Raw genomic sequence first — 17,551 nt, 5'->3', positions numbered from 1 at the left:
TATAGTTAGTAGTTTTTCAAAATAAAAGTAAATATATGTTATTTACTTAATTTAACATAACTTAATACATTTTTAATATAATTTGTAAATAAATAAAGTTTACAGAGAATATAAGTCAATTCGTGTTAGTAATTTACTTAGTAGTTTGTAGTTTTTCTAAAATTAAAAATAAATATAAGTTATTTTACTTAATTTAACATAACTTAATAAAGTTTTAATATAATTTACAAATCGTTATAAAAATATTTTTATTTTATAAAGTAAATAGACGATTGGATAAACACTAACTAAAAAGAAAATAAAATTTACAAAGAATCGAATTATGTTAAAAACAAAGTTTATCGAGAATAGAAGTGAACTTATAGTATAGATTGTAATTTTTGCTTGGTATATATCCTCTATATATTTCTTGCCTGGACAAGTTTGGTGTGTAGTGATGTATGTTAAACATATGTGGTGGCCCGAGTCCCAGTGACTTCGATCCCATTGAAAATCATATCCGAGGTTCACATGAATATATCGCCTTTGTATAGTTATGTATATTGATTGTTGACTATAGATGCTAAATTATGGTTATATGTGACTTGATACTAAATGGTGTTTATTAAGTATTTGCAAAAGGCAGGAAGTATTCTTAAGATGCTGATAGTTCTGGAATCTAATGCTGCCAAAATTTGACATTTGAAATTAATTAGATACAGCCATGTATGTTTTGTATGTGAGAATATGCCAAAAAAATTACTTGGTAAGGAAGTTCACTCGCAAGCTTTAGAAAAGCCAGGAGCGCAGTAGACAGCTCCTTGCCTCTTTTACCAGATTCTGGTATTCTACCTCTGTTGCGTGCATAACTACCGAGTACCACTATTTAAATGCTCAAACGTATTTACTAATTAATTGTGATTGTATGTGCATGAATATTATCTTGTTTATTACTGTAACAATACTCACCCAAGGACTAATGTTTTCTTTCTAAAAATCCATTTGCAGGTGTAGTTGACTAGTTGCTGATTTTGCTCTGGGAATTAAGATAACTGTAGAAGTTGCACCATTTGTATGGAGTAGTTTATGTGGTAGCGTGTTTGGACTTCACATGGTGTAATTTGTTTATGACTATCAGTTCTGTGTCCCAACTTTAGAAAGTACTTGTGTGAATCAGTGCTGCTGTGTTTATCTTACTTTACTATGTTTAGACTTCAAATGGTGTAATTTGTTTATGACCATCAGTTCTGCGTCCCAACTTTAGGAAGTACTTATGCGAATCAGTGCTGCTGTTTTTATCTTACTTTCTTCTCCCGCTTATATCAGTTGCACTGTCATTGTCATTTTGTGTTGTTTGGATGGTTAAATTATCTCTATAATTATCTTCTTAATTTACTTACTCTGTAGCTGCCCGTCAGATAACCCAAACGGTGCATGAAATTTCCTCATAAATCACAAAACTGTTCTTGCATAAATTACCCATTAGAGCCGTTAATTTATTACTTCTTTGCGCAGCTCGTCTCACGAAATATAACTAAACAAGATAAAATAGAAAAACTAGGGATGAGAGGAGCATGAACTTTGTAAACGATGTATCTGTAAAGTCTTCACATGAAAAGTAAAGTCAGTGAGACTTGTAGCCAATAATTAAGATAAATGTTCCTGAGAGAGCTATCATCAACTTGGTTTCATATTCAGCAAACCTTTTTCCAGTGCTTTAAAACTGTCTTCAACACTGCTGGGATCCAAGTCATAGAAGTGGTGTAAATATGTCCATAGCTGCCCTTGTGTTCAAGGATCAATACAAGTTCACAAAGGGAACGACCTTGAAGACGCATAGTTCTTTGAAACACTTATAAGCACATTTAGATTTTGAAGGTGCATAATGCACCTGGGTCTCTCCTGGAAGCCATATGACAAACCTAAAACAATGAAAGTACTAAATCAAAAAAATAGTCAAAATGAATAACATCACAATTATCACCTAGCAATCAAGCAAATACCAGAAGAACTAAATCAAATAATCATACCAGATAAGATCACCTAGCAATCGAGCAAATATCTCCACAGATGTCACCATAACATACAATAACAATAAATTCATCAACTATGAATGTGTTGAATGGAATGGGAATAAGAGGAGTTGTAAGTTGATTCATCACTTTGATCATTTACCATTTTTCACTAAGGCTCCAACTGTGCCATTACAAGGAACATGCTTTCACTAGTATACGGATGATCAAATGCTTTAATGGTACCTCTAAAATTTCCCCAAATTTGTGTCGACTGAGCATTGGAATTGAAGCCAGCGAGTACCCAGACCCAGAGTGTGCAAGAATGATAGCTAACAAGGCTAATGGTTGATAACTAGCACCATAGTCAGTCATCATCCATTATTTCATCTCATTTATTGTTTATGCATCAAAAAATTGGTCTTTATTATTTAAATATCTTAGTATTTAGCAGGAAAAAAATTATACATTATGTCTACCTGGAGGATGAAAAATCAAGTCATCAAATAAGATGTGAAACAAAGAGCATATATTCAAATACCAAGGCTCTGGGAGCCTATGAACATTCAAAAAAGTTAGTAATAGAGTAATAAATATATATCCAAGCCCACAATAGAATCCCACCAAAGAAGCCCATTAAAATCCCTACCCATGTCTCCCGTAATAAAACATATATACTCTTTGTCTTCTTGACTCCTACTCCTTCAGACCCCTAAAAACGTTTCTATTTATCTTGAACACATTTGCCAATGCACACTTTTTATTGTTAATATCTTTAATTTCATATTATTATTAAATATAAAAATTTCATTGTATTAAAATACTCATAAATACGAATCCAAAAAGATCACCCATGACTATATTTGATATTATAGATTAGATGTAAATTAATAGTCAATCAATTGTCATGAATAGTGTAAAAAGTCAAAACAAACAATGTTTTTCGGGACGAAGAGAGTAATAGACATGGCAATACCGATATACGAGACATGTGAACACGGTACGAAACGACACGAATAATTGGTGTTTGGTTCCGATAATTAGGTAAACGAACACGAAAGTACACTAACACGAAAAAGCACGAATGTAATTAGTGTCGAGTTTTAGTTTCCAATATAGGTACACGACACGGAACGAAAGTACACATAATAAATAAATAATTAAATTTTAAAAAATATAATATATATATACATACTAAATACCAAATGTGAATTTTACCTATTCAAAATAAAATATCTATAATTATAAATACTAAAATATATTTTATTGTTTCTTGATTACGTGAGTGAGCACTTTACCATTTAATTATCTATTGCATTCTTAACAATTAATATTTTTCGTGTATAATCTGTATACTTTAGTGTACTTAAGCGGGTAAAAACGAATATATTAGTTCCAGTTTAGTGTCACCAAATTGGTAAACAAATGCAAATCCGGAACATATTCGGGTTTAAGGTTTGGTACACGAAAACACGAAAGTACACGGAACCACGACACGGAACGTTGCCTGGCCTGGATACTAACAACATTGATGCAAGCCTCCTGCAATATATCATACATTTCTTAGTACACAAAAATTGAGAATAATGGAGCACCCTCAAGCAATGTTGAGCGTACGACAACGTTTGAAGATCTTCCTGATGAAGCAACAGTCCAAATCTTCACAGGACTTCCGCTCAAAACCCTACCAAGGTCAACCTCTCTCTGCAAAACATCATGTTTTATTTCAACAGGACTTCCGCTCAAAACCCTACCAAGGTCAACCTCTCTCTGCAAAACATCATGTTTTATTTCAGCTCATGTTCAACACCCACTCTCTTGTTCTAATCAAAATGTTGTGCTTGTGAACCCCAGAACATTACGCGTAATAACTATTGCTCTGTAATGTTAGTTGCTACTGGTGATGTGGTTAAAAAATTTAAGATTCCATCTCAAACTAAGAATGGTTCTTTGCAGCTATGTCGTTCTTTAAATGTGATACTTTGTTTGAATGCAATTGAGACAGAACCTAATGTTGATATCGAATATCAATATTTGCATATTTGGAATCCTAGTGTTGGCAAGTACAGATCCATTTTCTCGTCTTGTTTCAAAAAACGGGGCATATGTTTTTATGGGGCTTGGGGTGGGGGTTTACGAGCCTACTTTTGATTTTAGAATTGTTAGGGTTGTGTATCCAGCGGATGACAGGGGTTATGCGCTTGGCAAAATGCCTCTGAAGGCTGAGATTTATAGCTTGAAGAGGAATACTTGGAGGATTAATGACCCCGGTGTTCCTTTACTTGGTTATCATTCTGGGGAAACTGTTGATAATAATTGTTGGTTTTAATCTAAACTTATTCCTTGTTTTATTTGTTTTAGTACATGGAGACCTCAGAGACTTGGTCTGCAACGTTCAGGAGAGTTTTTAGGCATAGTTGAATAAGTCTGGATAGTGGAGATAGTGTAGGAAACATCTGTTACTTGTTCCTACTTTGTAGGTCTTTCATTATTGTATTTATTTGATTTCCCTAGTAGCTAATAAACTATCAACTTCACTTGTTTGTTTTACTCCGTTTAAAAGTTATCATCTACATTTATACATATACATATATATATATAAAGATCTTGTTGGTGGTGTTTTACATTTTGGTATCAGAGCATGGAGTCTACAGCGGATGCCCAAGTATATGCACAGAGGAACAAAGATGGAGACAAACAAAATCAAAGAGGGAGGAGTTAGTCTGAATTACCCAATGCTGGCACGGAGTAATTATACAGTTTGGGCGATAAAGATGAGAGTGTTTATGCAAGCCCACGCGGTGTAGGATGCGGTGGAACCCAAGGACCCAAAAGGGAAAGTGGAGGAACAGATGAAAAAGCTCGCACTGGCAGCAATTGATAAGTGGCATTTTATACCACTTCGAACGTCTTATAATGGCTTGAATTGATGTGTTGAAATCAAGTATTTTGTGTATTTGATGCGTTTTTCTAGTGTTTGTGCATTTCAGGGTATTACTTGCGTTTGTGGAGAGATTTTATCAAGAATAAGCCTTGATATGTGTTTGGCATTGCAAGTGGGAAGATAGGAGCATAATGCAGCAAAGAACGGGAGCAAAAACAGAGTTTTTTCCAGAAGGGGTCTAAGCGCCCGCTCAGCTCTGCTGAGCGACCGCTCAGGAAGCTGAGCGCCCGCTCAGGGACGGAAATTTAAATTAATATTTTTAGACTCCTAATTCTGTTGAGCTTCCAACTTCTGACATAGCTGGGTTTTGTGGGACTCCTATATAAGTAATTTTCAGAGACGTTTCACTTGTGTTGAATCTTAGTATTAATCAAGGAGCGAGGAGATAAGAAAGAAGACCATTTTAGCACATCGAAACGAAGAGGAAGCATATTTTCTTGTGATTCTTTATTTCATTATAACGTTGGATGCTAGTTTTCTTTACTTTGAACCTATTTACTCTTGTGACGTACTCTGGTTTAATATAAGTAGTTTTAGTTATTATTCTCGTGTGTTATTATCATGTTTTCATATGAACCCATGGTGACGATGAGTTCGATCATGGGCTAATCGTGATCATGGGGTCGTAACAGATTTACTATGGAATTCTTTAGTTAGTTGTTTAATACCTTAGTGTATGATGATTGTATGATATCTAGTATTGGTTGTGCTTATTCGTCTTATGTGCGTCGCGAACATATAAGATAGGGTGTTAATCTCTTGTAAAGCGACGGTGGATCTTGAGGTTTAGAACTTGCCATGCTAGCATATGTTCATGTATGTGTGTGCATGATTAGTGGGTAACTCTAACCGTTTTACTTGTCCTGTGTAATCATAAGGAATAACTTGTGCTTAAATCGTTATGTTGTCAAATTATGTAGACATATAGGGTCTCAACATAATTGATGCCTATTCAACTTCTATTTTAATTGTGGATGCTTGGTAGAATGGTATTAGTACAACGAAAGTTGACTTTTATCAGTTTCGTGTTGTTCGATTAATATCATCACTGTTACATGCTAAGGGTAATAACAATAACTATTGAAGGAAGTAGTAATGAAGTTGTGATCTCATGTGTGTTTAATATTGTTAATTCAAGTGTCAATTAAGTGTTTAATTCTCATAGTTAATTGTAGTTAATAATTAGTTAATCAAATCTAAGTGTTATTATCTTGACATTGAGAAGTAATTATACATTGGTGAGTGAGTGTTAATTGAACATAATTAGTCCGAGTCTCTGTGGGAACGAACTAGAAAGTATTCTATATTACTTGCGAACGCGTATACTTGCGTGTATTATTAGCGCGTGTTTCCGCCCTAATAAGTTTTTGGCGCCGCTGCCGGGGACTCGGCATATTTGTTTAATTTATGTACTTACCATCAGTGGTCATTAGGACTCATTGATTAAGAGTTGTTACTTATTATTTCCGGTTGTGTTTCAGGTACTTTAGCGAGCGTTTATGCAAACACGTTCTCGTACTTGCAAGAGGACTTTACATACGGATGAGGAGACAGACGGAGTTCTTGGTATTCCTGAAAAGATTGATTTTGAAGATTCGGATACAGAAAGTGAGCAGAAAGAACAAGTAATCATAGGTGATCGTATAGTTCCGATAGATCCAGCTCTTATGGACTTTTCTCGGTCTAAAATTGATGACATTCAGTCAAGCATTATGCATCCGGCTATTGAGGCCAATAACTTTGAAATCAAGCCGGGTACCATTCAGATGGTGCAGAATTCCGTTTCTTTCGGAGGTGCTGCGACTGAAGACCCCAACATGCACATCAGGAATTTTGTCGAGATCTGTAGTACTTTCAAATATAATGGTGTGACTGATGAGGCTATCAAGCTGAGGCTTTTCCCATTCTCACTGAGGGATAAAGCTAAGGAGTGGTTACATTCTGAACCAGCTGGGCCCATCACTACTTGGCAAGATCTTACACAGAAGTTTCTGGTGAAGTTCTATCTAATGGCGAAGACTGCGGCTATGAGGAGTGCTCTTACTCAGTTTGCGCAGCAACCTACAGAATCTATGTGCGAAGCTTGGGAGCGCTACAAGGAGATATTGAGAAAGTGTCCACATCATGGTATGCCTGATTGGATGGTAATCACTGGGTTCTATAATGGTTTGGGGGCCCAATCTTGGCCCATGCTCGATGCAGTAGCTGGAGGCGCCTTGTGGGCCAAAAGCTATACTGAGGCTTATAATCTTATTGAGACTATGGCTGCAAATGAGCACCAAAACCCAACTTAAAGGATGATGCCTGGGAAGGTAGCATGTATTCTGGAAGTTGATGTAGCTACAACTATTGCAGCGCAGCTCCCAGCGCTGTCTATGAAGGTCGATTCTTTAGCCACCTATGGAGTCAATCAGATAGCTATGGTCTGTGAGCTTTGTGTAGGTTCTCATGCTACGGATCAGTATTCTCTTATTAATGAATCTGTTCATTATGTGAACAATTATCAGCGACCTTATCATCCTAACAACAGAAATCATCCAAATTTCATCTGGAGTAATAATCAGAATGTTATTCAGCAACCATATCAGCAAGGCGTAAGTAAACAGTTTAATCCACCTGGATTCCAACAACCACAACATTATGCTCAAAGGCAATCATATCCTCAATAAGGAGGTGCAGCTCCACCTTCTAGTGCTGATTTCGAGGAACTCAAGCTGTTGCGCAAAAGTCAGGTTGTTTCTATTAAGACCTTGGAAAATCAAATTGGTCAAATAGCCAATGCAGTGCTCAATCATCAACCTGACACACTTCCCAGTGATACTGAAGTGCCAGGCAGGAAGGAAGCTAAAGAGCAAGTCAAGGCTATTACCTTAAGGTCTGGAAAAGTTGCTGATGCTGAAAAAGCAAAAGACGGAGAAGCTGAAGTTGGTGATGAAGAAGCTAAGCAAAAGGAGAAAGCGGCGGAACCAAGGAAGACTACTGTTGAACACACTCTGCCTGAGGGTAATACAGGAGAGAAACAACTCTATCCTCCACCACCTTTCCCTAAGAGATTGCAACAACAAAAGCTGGATAAGCAGTTTGGTAAGTTTCTGGAGGTGTTCAAGGAACTTCACATCAATATACCTTTCGCTGAGGCTCTGGAGCAAATGCCTAGTTATGCGAAATTTATGAAGAGTATTATTTCAAGGAAGGTGAAACTGGATGACCTGGAGACCGTTGCTCTAACTAGAAGAGTGCAGTGCTGTACTGTAACAAAAATTACCTCCAAAGCTTAAAGATCCAGGTCGCTTCACCATTCCTTGCACCATTGAAAAGTTGTCTTTTGACAAGTGCCTGTGTCATTTGGGAGCAAATATCAATCTGATGCCGTTGTCGATCTTCAAAAAGTTGAATTTGCCTGATCCAAAGCCCACCTACATGTCTCTACAATTGGCTGATCGTTCTATTACATACCCACGAGGCATAAAGGAGGATGTGCTAGTAAAGGTGAATAAGCTCTTCTTTCCTGCAGACTTTGTTATTCTGGATTTCGAGGAAGATAAGAAGATTCCCATCATTTTGGGGAGACCTTTCTTGGCTACAGGCCGTACCTTGATAGATGTGCAGAAAGGTGAACTTACTATGAGGATGCAGGATCAGGATGTGACATTCAATGTATTCAAAGCGATGAAATTCCCTATAGAAGATGAGGAGTGCTTAAAGGTGGACTTGATTGATTCTGCGATTACTTCAGAACTTGATCATATGCTAATGTCTGATGCATTAGAGAAAGCCTTAGTGGGGGACTTTGACAGTGATGATGAGGATGGCAATGAGCAACTGCAATATCTGAATGCTTCTCCTTGGAGGCGAAAGCTAGACATGCCATTTGAATCTCTTGGTACATCTGACCTCAAGAATGCTAACGGAAAGCTAAAACCATCTATTGAGGAAGCACCTACCTTGCAGCTTAAACCATTGCCTAAACACTTGAGGTATGCTTTTTTAGGTGATGCATCTACTTTACCTGTTTTTATTGCATCTGACCTTTCAGGTAGTGAGGAGGACAAGCTCTTGAGGATCTTGAGAGAATTCAAATCGGCTATCGGGCGGACTATAACAGACATCAAAGGGATCAGCCCTTCATACTGCATGCATAAAATTCTGCTAGAGGAAGGTAGTAAGCCAACTGTTGAGCAACAACGAAGACTTAATCCTATCATGAAAGAAGTGGTGAAGAAAGAAATTCTGAAGTGGCTGGATGCAGGAATCATTTATCCTATTTCTGACAGTTCTTGGGTGAGCCCTGTGCAATGTGTGCCTAAGAAATGAGGTATTACTGTGGTAGCAAATGAGAAGAACGAGCTCATCCCCACTCAAACAGTCACAGGATGGAGGGTATGCATGGATTACAGAAAATTGAACAAGGCCACAAGGAAGGATCACTTCCCTCTTCCATTTATTGATCAGATGCTTGACATATTGGCCGGTCATGAGTATTATTGTCTTCTGGATGGCTATTCGGGGTATAATCAGATATGTATTGCACCAGAGGATCAAGAAAAGACTACCTTCACTTGTCCATTTGGCACGTTTGCTTTTCGCAGAGTTTCGTTTGGCTTATATGGCGCACCGACCACTTTTCAGATATGTATGATGGCTATATTCTCTGATATGATTGAAAATAATGTAGAGGTGTTCATGGACGACTTCTCCGTCTTTGGACATTCATATGATGAATGTTTGAATAATCTTCGTGCGGTGCTCAAAAGGTGTGTGGAAACTAATTTGGCGCTCAATTGGGAAAAATGTCACTTTATGGTGCGTGAAGGCATTATTCTTGGGCATAAGGTTTCTAGCAAGGGTCTTGAGGTGGACAAAGCCAAGGTGGGAGTCACTGAAAATCTTCTACCACCTATTTATGTGAAAGGAATCCGTAGTTTTCTTGGTCATGCGGGTTTTTATCGGCATTTCATCAAGGACTTTTCGAAGATATCTAAGCCGTTGTGCAACTTTCTCGAGAAGGATGTGCCTTTCAAATTCGATGATGAATGCTTGACGGCATTCGAGACTCTCAAGAAGAGTTTGATAACTGCACCAGTTATTACGACACCTGATTGGACAGAGCCTTTTGAGATGATGTGTGATGCGAGTGATTATGCGGTGGGAGCAGTTCTTGGGCAGCGCAAGAATAATCTCTTTCATGTGGTCTACTATGCTAGTAAGACTTTAAATGGAGCTCAAATGAACTACACCACTACTGAGAAGGAGCTCTTGGCTATAGTCTTTGGTTTCTAAAAATTTCAATCTTATTTGCTTGGGACAAAGGTGACAGTGTTCACTGATCATGCGACCATTCGCTATTTGGTTTCCAAGAAGGATTCGAAGCCTAGACTCATTCGTTGGGTGCTCTTGCTACAGGAATTTGAGTTAGAGATCAAGGATCGAAAAGGTACTGAGAATCAAGTAGCTGACCATCTCTCTAGATTGGAGAATCCCGAGTCTACTTCATATGATAAGACATTGATCAACGAATCTTTTTCAGATGAGCAGTTGTTCGCAGTTCAGGAGGAAGAACCATGGTTCACAGATATTGTGAACTATCTTGTCAACAATATAATGCCTCCTAATATGAATACAGCTCAAAAGAAGAAATTTTTGCATGAGGTGAAGTGGTATATGTGGGATGAACCGTATTTGTTTAGACATGAAGCTGACCAGATCATCAGGAGATGTATCCCATTATGTGAGACGGAGGGGATATTACGAGACTGCCACTCCACAGTTTATGGTGGACATTATGGTGGTGAGAAGACGTCGGCTCGTATTCTGCAAGCAGGTTTTTTCTGGCCTACTTTGTTTAAGGATGCTCATCAGTTCGTTTTAAGGTGTGATCGTTGCCAAAGAGTGGGGAATCTTACGAGGAAGGATGAGATGCCATTAAATGTGATGCTTGAAGTCGAGGTTTTTGATGTTTGGTGAATCGATTTCATGGGACCATTTATCTCGTCCTGCAATAATCAGTGTATCTTGCTGGCAGTCGATTATGTCTCAAAATGGGTAGAAGTCAAGGCTCTACCGACGAACGATGCAAAGGTAGTGTTGAATTTTCTTCATAAGCAGATTTTCACAAGGTTTGGAACGCCACGAGTAATCATAAGTGATGAAGGGTCGCATTTCTGCAACCGTAAGTTCACTTCTATGATGCAGCGCTACAATGTGAATCATCGTGTTGCTACTGCCTATCATCCGCAAACGAACGGTCAAGCGAAAGTGTCTAATAGAGAGATCAAGCATATTCTAGAGAAAGTTGTTTGTCCGTCAAGGAAGGATTGGTCTTTAAAACTCGATGAAGCTGTGTGGGCTTACAGAATAGCATACAAGACTCCACTTGGAATGTCCTCGTTTCAACTTGTGTATGGTAAGGGATGTCATTTACCTGCAGAGCTTGAGCATAAAGCCTATTGGGCGTTGAAGAAGTTGAACCTTGATCTAGATGCAGTTGGTAAAAAGCGAATGCTTCAGTTAAATAAACTTGATGAATTTCGACTCCAAGCGTACGAGAACAACAAAATGTACAAGGAAAACATGAAAAGGTGGCACGACAGAAAGCTATATCCTAAGTCATTTTTGCCGGGGCAGCAAGTTTTTTTATTCAATTCTCGTCTCCGACTTTTTCCTGGAAAGTTGAAATCAATGTGGTCTGGACCTTTTATTGTCAAAACTGTGTTTCCACATGGAGCGGTGGAGATTTTTGAGAATGATCCGGGCCAAGCATTCAAGGTTAATGGTCAGCGTTTAAAGCATTACTATGGGGACACGACAAACCGGGAAGTGGTTAGTGCCGTTTTATTGTCAACTTTGAGTAAGGTACGCTACATCAAGCTAATGACGAAAAAGAAGCGCTTCTTGGGAGGCAACCCATGATTTGTTGTTATAGGCACCCTTAGAAGTTCGTAACCTATCCAAAACCATAAAAAAATCAGAAAAACAGGGCAAGAAAATTATTTTTCCAGAAGACCCCTGAGCACCCGTTCAGCTCTGCTGAGCGACCGCTCAACAAGCTGAGCACCTGCTCAGCTTTGCTGCGCGACCGCCCAGGGCCCGACTGGCAGAATTTTTTTAAGCCTTAGAAAAAACCAAAAAAATCAGAAAAAAATAAAAATACAAACACAACCCCACTACCCACGAATTATCTTCCCATTACCCACGTTTTTAACCCTCAACCCACTCCTAATCAAATTTTAACCTAATCTCTACCCTATATATACATACAACTATTCCATATACTCCCCCATACACTTTCAAACCTTAAACTCTCTCCCATATTCAAACACACAAACCTTAAGCACTTTTTCTCAGTTTCAATGGCACCCAAGTGATCCAGGACTATTGATAGCAGCTGCACTGTTCCTACTGCTGGTTCTTCAAGGGGTACTGCTGCGAGGCCTCGTTTGTTTGATAGGGCTGCTGAGGAGGAGTATACTAGGCTTCTAGGTAAGCCGATTTTGAAGGAGAGAGGATTCTTACCATCGGGGAAGGATGGTGAGTTATTGCCAATGATTGCTGAAAAGGGTTGGATTGCTTTCTGTGAGTCACCAGAGGCAGTTCTGATGAGCGTGGTTCACGAGTTCTATGCGAACACGAAGGCTGAAAAGAATGGATTTTCTGTTGTGCGGGGGATGACGGTGGATTATCATCCTGAGGCGATTCGCCGTGTGATTGGGCAGCGACAGAGGAAGCCCACGGAGGAGAATTGGATGAGAAGACTGCTGAAGATTTTGACTTGGATTTGATTTGTACTACTCTCTGTAGGCCGGGCACGGTTTGGACGTTCAAGACTGGGACAAACGAGTATCGTCATTTTCTGACGATTGCGATGAATAGGTATGCCCGTGCATGGAATGCCTTTATCTGTGCTAATATTCTGCCTACTTCACATGCACATGAGGTTACAGTTGAGCGAGCACAGTTGTTATGGGGTATTTTGAATGAGGAGTACTATGTGGATCTTGGTGAGTTCATCTACCAAGGAATTCTAAAGTTTTTGAGGGGAGCTATGCACATGAACATCCCTTATGCATCCACGGTTACAAAGCTTTGCCGAGAAGTGGGAGTTCAGTGGCCATCTCACGAGAAGTTGCAGCTGCCGGCCACTCCTATTGATTCCGGGACTCTGAATGCGATGCAGGAGTGGACTGGTGGAGAGCTCGAGGAGCATGGGCTGGGTTATTGTCTTCCAGGATGGCGTCCAGCACGCGGTGCTACCATGGCGAGACCAGGGCGTGATGAGGCAGGTTCTTCTAGAGCTCAGGAGGGTGCTGGGATGGCTGATTCCCAGTATAGGAGGTTGTCGAGGAGGATGGATGCTATGTACGAGACGGAAATCAGGTTTGCTTAGGAGCTCACCCTTGCGCTTGGGACTGCTTTTAGAGGCCTTGGAGATGACATCCAGTGGCCATTTTTTGGTGAAGACTCTGTGTATCCGCCTCCTGATACTCCACCCTCTGAGGGTGATGATGATGATCTCTCCGAGTAGGTATACCCTGTGTTCCTTTCTACTACCTTCACTGGGGACAGTGAAGATTTTAAGTTTGGGGGTGGTAGTTAAGGAATATTTTGTGTGTGTGTCATATAGTTGCATATTCATGATAGTTTAGTTCATATAATTACATATTTTTGTCATATAATTTTTTTATTTATTTTATCTTATAGCTTTATTTATCATGTCATGTAGCTCATGCATATACCATGATCCCTTTTGCGTTGCTTTACCAATTGATTTATGATATTGATGCGAGTTTAGTGATAGCGTTAAAGTGATGTTGAGTCTTGTAGGTTGACGTGCATGCTAGAAATACTTGTAATTTCACTAAGTCTTAGAGAATGCTTAAGGACTAGATTGTTGTCATGATTTGATGGTTTTCAAGGTTAATCTATTGATTATGCTTAGAATTTATAATAGGTTCTTAGTGATAAAAGACATGAAAAAAAAATTGGAGTAAAAAGTGGAATTCATTGCTAATTGTGGCTAGGCGTCAAATGGCTAGTAGCCGGCTCATATTTTTATGCGAGTAGTCTAGGGTTGAGCAAGATGGAGCGAAATGCACTTGCTCAGAAATTTTGAAAAAAAATAGAAAGAAAAAAAAGAAAAAAAGAAGAAAAAAATAAAAAAAAGAAGAAAAGAAGAAAAATAGAGAGTTAATGCATAATTGATCACGAGTGGGCTCTTTGGTATTCGAGTTATTAAGTTCTTGGGGGACTTTGTGCCTAATGACCTAAAGCTTTTTTTAGTCTGGGATCCGCTAACCTAACGCTCGCTACATGGATGCCATTGCATAAGTCTTGTGTGGACCTCACTCATTGCACGGTCAAATAAGCATTTGTTTGTTGTGTTAAATAAAAAGCATGATTCCGTAATAAGCTCCAGTAATCTTGAAGTGTTATAAGTCATTTTGTGGCTAGATTTTTATTCTTCGTATAATCATGTGATTACCTTGAGGATAGTCGAGTTATGATAATTGATCTAGTTTCGAAGCATATCTGTTAAGCATCCGCACACACCACGTTTTCCGGCTGTATGTTAGTTTTCATGATTTGATTGATCTTTATTCACCTAATTACATTTGTTGAGATGTCGTAAGTTGGTTGGTTTGGTCGTAGTAAGGGGATCGGTACATTTCATATAGATTGCATTCATGCATATTTTTGTTTTGTTTTTGAGTCTGTGATGCTTGAGGACAAGCATCGATTTAAGTTTGGGGGTGTGATAAGTGGCATTTTATACCATTTAGAACGTCTTATAATGGCTTGAATTGATATCTTGAAATCAAGTATTTTGTGTATTTGATGTGTTTTTCTAGTGTTTGTGCATTTCAGGGTATTACTTGCGTTTGTGGAGAGATTTCATCAAGAATAAGCCTTGATATGTGTTTGGCATTGCAAGTGGGAAGATAGGAGCAGAATGCAGCAAAGAACGGGAGCAAAAATAGAGTTTTTTCCAGGAGGGGTCTGAGCGCCCGCTCAGCTCTGCTGAGTGACCGCTCAGGAAGCTGAGCGCCCGCTCAGAAATGCTGAGCGGCCGCTCAGGGATGAAAATTTAAATTATTATTTTTAGACTCCTAATTCTGTTGAGCTTCCAACTTCTGAGATAGCTGGGTTTTGTGGGACTCCCGTATAAGTAGTTTTCAGAGACGTTTCACGTGTGTTGAATCGTAGTATTAATCAAGAAGCGAGGAGATAAGGAAGAAGACCGTTTTAGCACATCGCAACGAAGATGAAGCATATTTTCTTGTGATTCTTTATTTCGTTATAACGTTGGATGCTAGTTCTCTTTACTTTGAACCTATTTACTCTTGTGACGTACTCTGGTTTTAATATTAGTAGTATTAGTTATTATTCTCGTGTGTTATTATCATGTTTTCATATAAACCCATGGTGACGATGAGTTCGATCATGGGCTAATCGTGATCATGGGTCGTAACTGATTTACTATGGAATTCTTTAGTTAGTTGTTTAATACCTTAGTGTGTGATGATTGTATGATATCTAGTATTGGTTGTGCTTATTCGTCTTATGTGCGTCGCGAACATATAAGATAGGGTATTAATCTCTTGTGAAGTGACGGTGGATCTTGAGGTTAGAACTTGCCATGCTAGCATAGGTTCATGTATGTGTGTGCATGATTAGTGGGTAACTCTAACCGTTTTACTTGCCTTGTGTAATCATAAGGAATAACTTGTGCTTAAATCGTTATGTTGTCAAATTCTGTAGACATATAGGGTCTCAACATAATTGATGCCTATTCAACTTATGTCTTAATTATGGATGCTTGGTAGAATGGTATTAGTACAACGAAAGTTGGCTTTTATCAGTTTCGTGTTGTTCGATTAATATCATCACTGTTACATGCTAAGTGTAATAACAATAACTATTGAAGGAAGTAGTAATGAAGTTGTGATCTCATGTGTGTTTAATATTGTTAATTCAAGTGTCAATTAAGTGCTTAATTCTCATAGTTAATTGTAGTTAATAATTAGTTAATCAAATCTAAGTGTTATTGTCTTGACATTGAGAAGTAATTATACATTGGTGAGTGAGTGTTAATTGAACATAATTAGTCTGAGTCTCTGTGGGAATAAATTAGAAAGTATTCTATATTACTTGCGAATGCGTATACTTGCGTGTATTATTAGCGCGTATTTCCGCCCTAACAGCAATCTATCAGGGGATCCCTGAAGACTTGCTTTTATCCCTCGCAGAGAAAACTACGGCCAAAGACGCATGGTCAACCATACAAACTATGTGTCTAGGGGCTGATCGTGTTAAAAAGGATAAGGTCCAAACTCTAAAATCTGAGTTTGAGACCTTAAAAATGAAGGAAACAGAACACCTTGACGATTTTTGTATGAAGCTAAATGGCTTGGTAGCAAACATTTGAGCTTTGGGTGAAGTAATTGAAGAAAGTTATGTGGTGAAAAAATTACTAAGAGCTGTACCTTCAAAGTTTTTGCAGATAGCATCCACAATTGAGCAATTTGGTGACTTGGAGAGTAAATCAATCGAGGAGGCTGTTGGGTCTTTGAAGGCTCACGAGGAAAGGCTAAGAGGCCAAAGTGAATCCAGTGAGGGACAATTGCTTCTCACCAAGGACGAATGGTTAAAAAGGAAAAAAGAGGATGGACAACTACTATTCACCAGGGAAGAATGGTTGAAGAGATCTAACACAAGAGGAAAGAATTCTGGAAGTGAAAATCGATTGAATGAAGGAATTCGGGGACCTCGAGACAGAAGCAAAGTACGGTGCTTTAATTGTCTCTCTTACGGTCACTACGCAGCCGAGTGCAGAAAACCCAGGCGTCAAAGAGAGCATCGAGCTGAAGTAAATATGGCTCAGACTCAAGATGAAGAACCAGCTTTGTTAATGCTAAAGTGCGAGAAGAAAAAACTGATGTTGAGTGAGAAAGGTGTGACACCAAAACTGGTTCCAGACGCTGCAAGCAAACAAAGTGAATCAAATGTATGGTATTTGGACAATGGGGCGAGTAACCGCATGACAGGACAACATTCGAAGTTCACTAATCTAAACGAGGAAGGTCAAGTTCGTTTTGGAGATGGTTTAACCGTAAGTATCAAGGGAAAAAGAACAGTTACGTTTAGATGTAAGAATGGTGAAGAACGACAATTTCACGACGTATATTACATTCCAAATCTATGTAATAACATTTTGAGTCTTGGTCAGTTATTTGAAAATGGAAATCGAGTTATCTTGAATGGAGTTTTTTTGTGGGTTTATGATAAAAATGGAAAACTTCTTATGAAAGTAAAACGGCCAGAAAATAGATTGTATAAGATTATTATTGAGAGTATTGAGCCTACATGTTTGCTATCAAAAATGGATGAGTTGTCTTGGATGTGGCATGAATGCCTTGGCCACGTAAATTTTCATGTTATGAGTCTAATGTCCAAGAACAACATGGCTACTGGTTTTCCAACGATTGTGCAACCCAGGGAGCTGTTCACGGGCTGTCTCATGTCTAAACAAACTAGGAAGGCTTTTCCTACAAAGTCAGGCTACAGAGCACAACAAGCCTTAGAGCTTGTCTATGGTGATCTGTGTGGGCCAATATCACTG

At 38.7% G+C, this 17,551-nt stretch overlaps 1 non-coding gene across 1 annotated transcript; it reads right to left on the bottom strand.

The window, feature by feature from the left end:
• Window positions 1-6,959: 6,959 nt before the first annotated feature.
• On the bottom strand, window positions 6,960-7,066 carry LOC141675711 (small nucleolar RNA R71). Its single transcript, XR_012556350.1, has one exon. It is a non-coding gene; the product is annotated as a small nucleolar RNA R71 (small nucleolar RNA).
• Between the last annotated feature and the right edge of the window lie 10,485 nt (window positions 7,067-17,551).

Source organism: Apium graveolens, chromosome 7 (genome assembly GCF_009905375.1).
Source record: "Apium graveolens cultivar Ventura chromosome 7, ASM990537v1, whole genome shotgun sequence".
Taxonomy (NCBI): domain Eukaryota; kingdom Viridiplantae; phylum Streptophyta; class Magnoliopsida; order Apiales; family Apiaceae; genus Apium; species Apium graveolens.
Note: the sequence above shows the minus strand (reverse complement) of the source record. Positions and strands in the feature narration are given on the sequence as shown.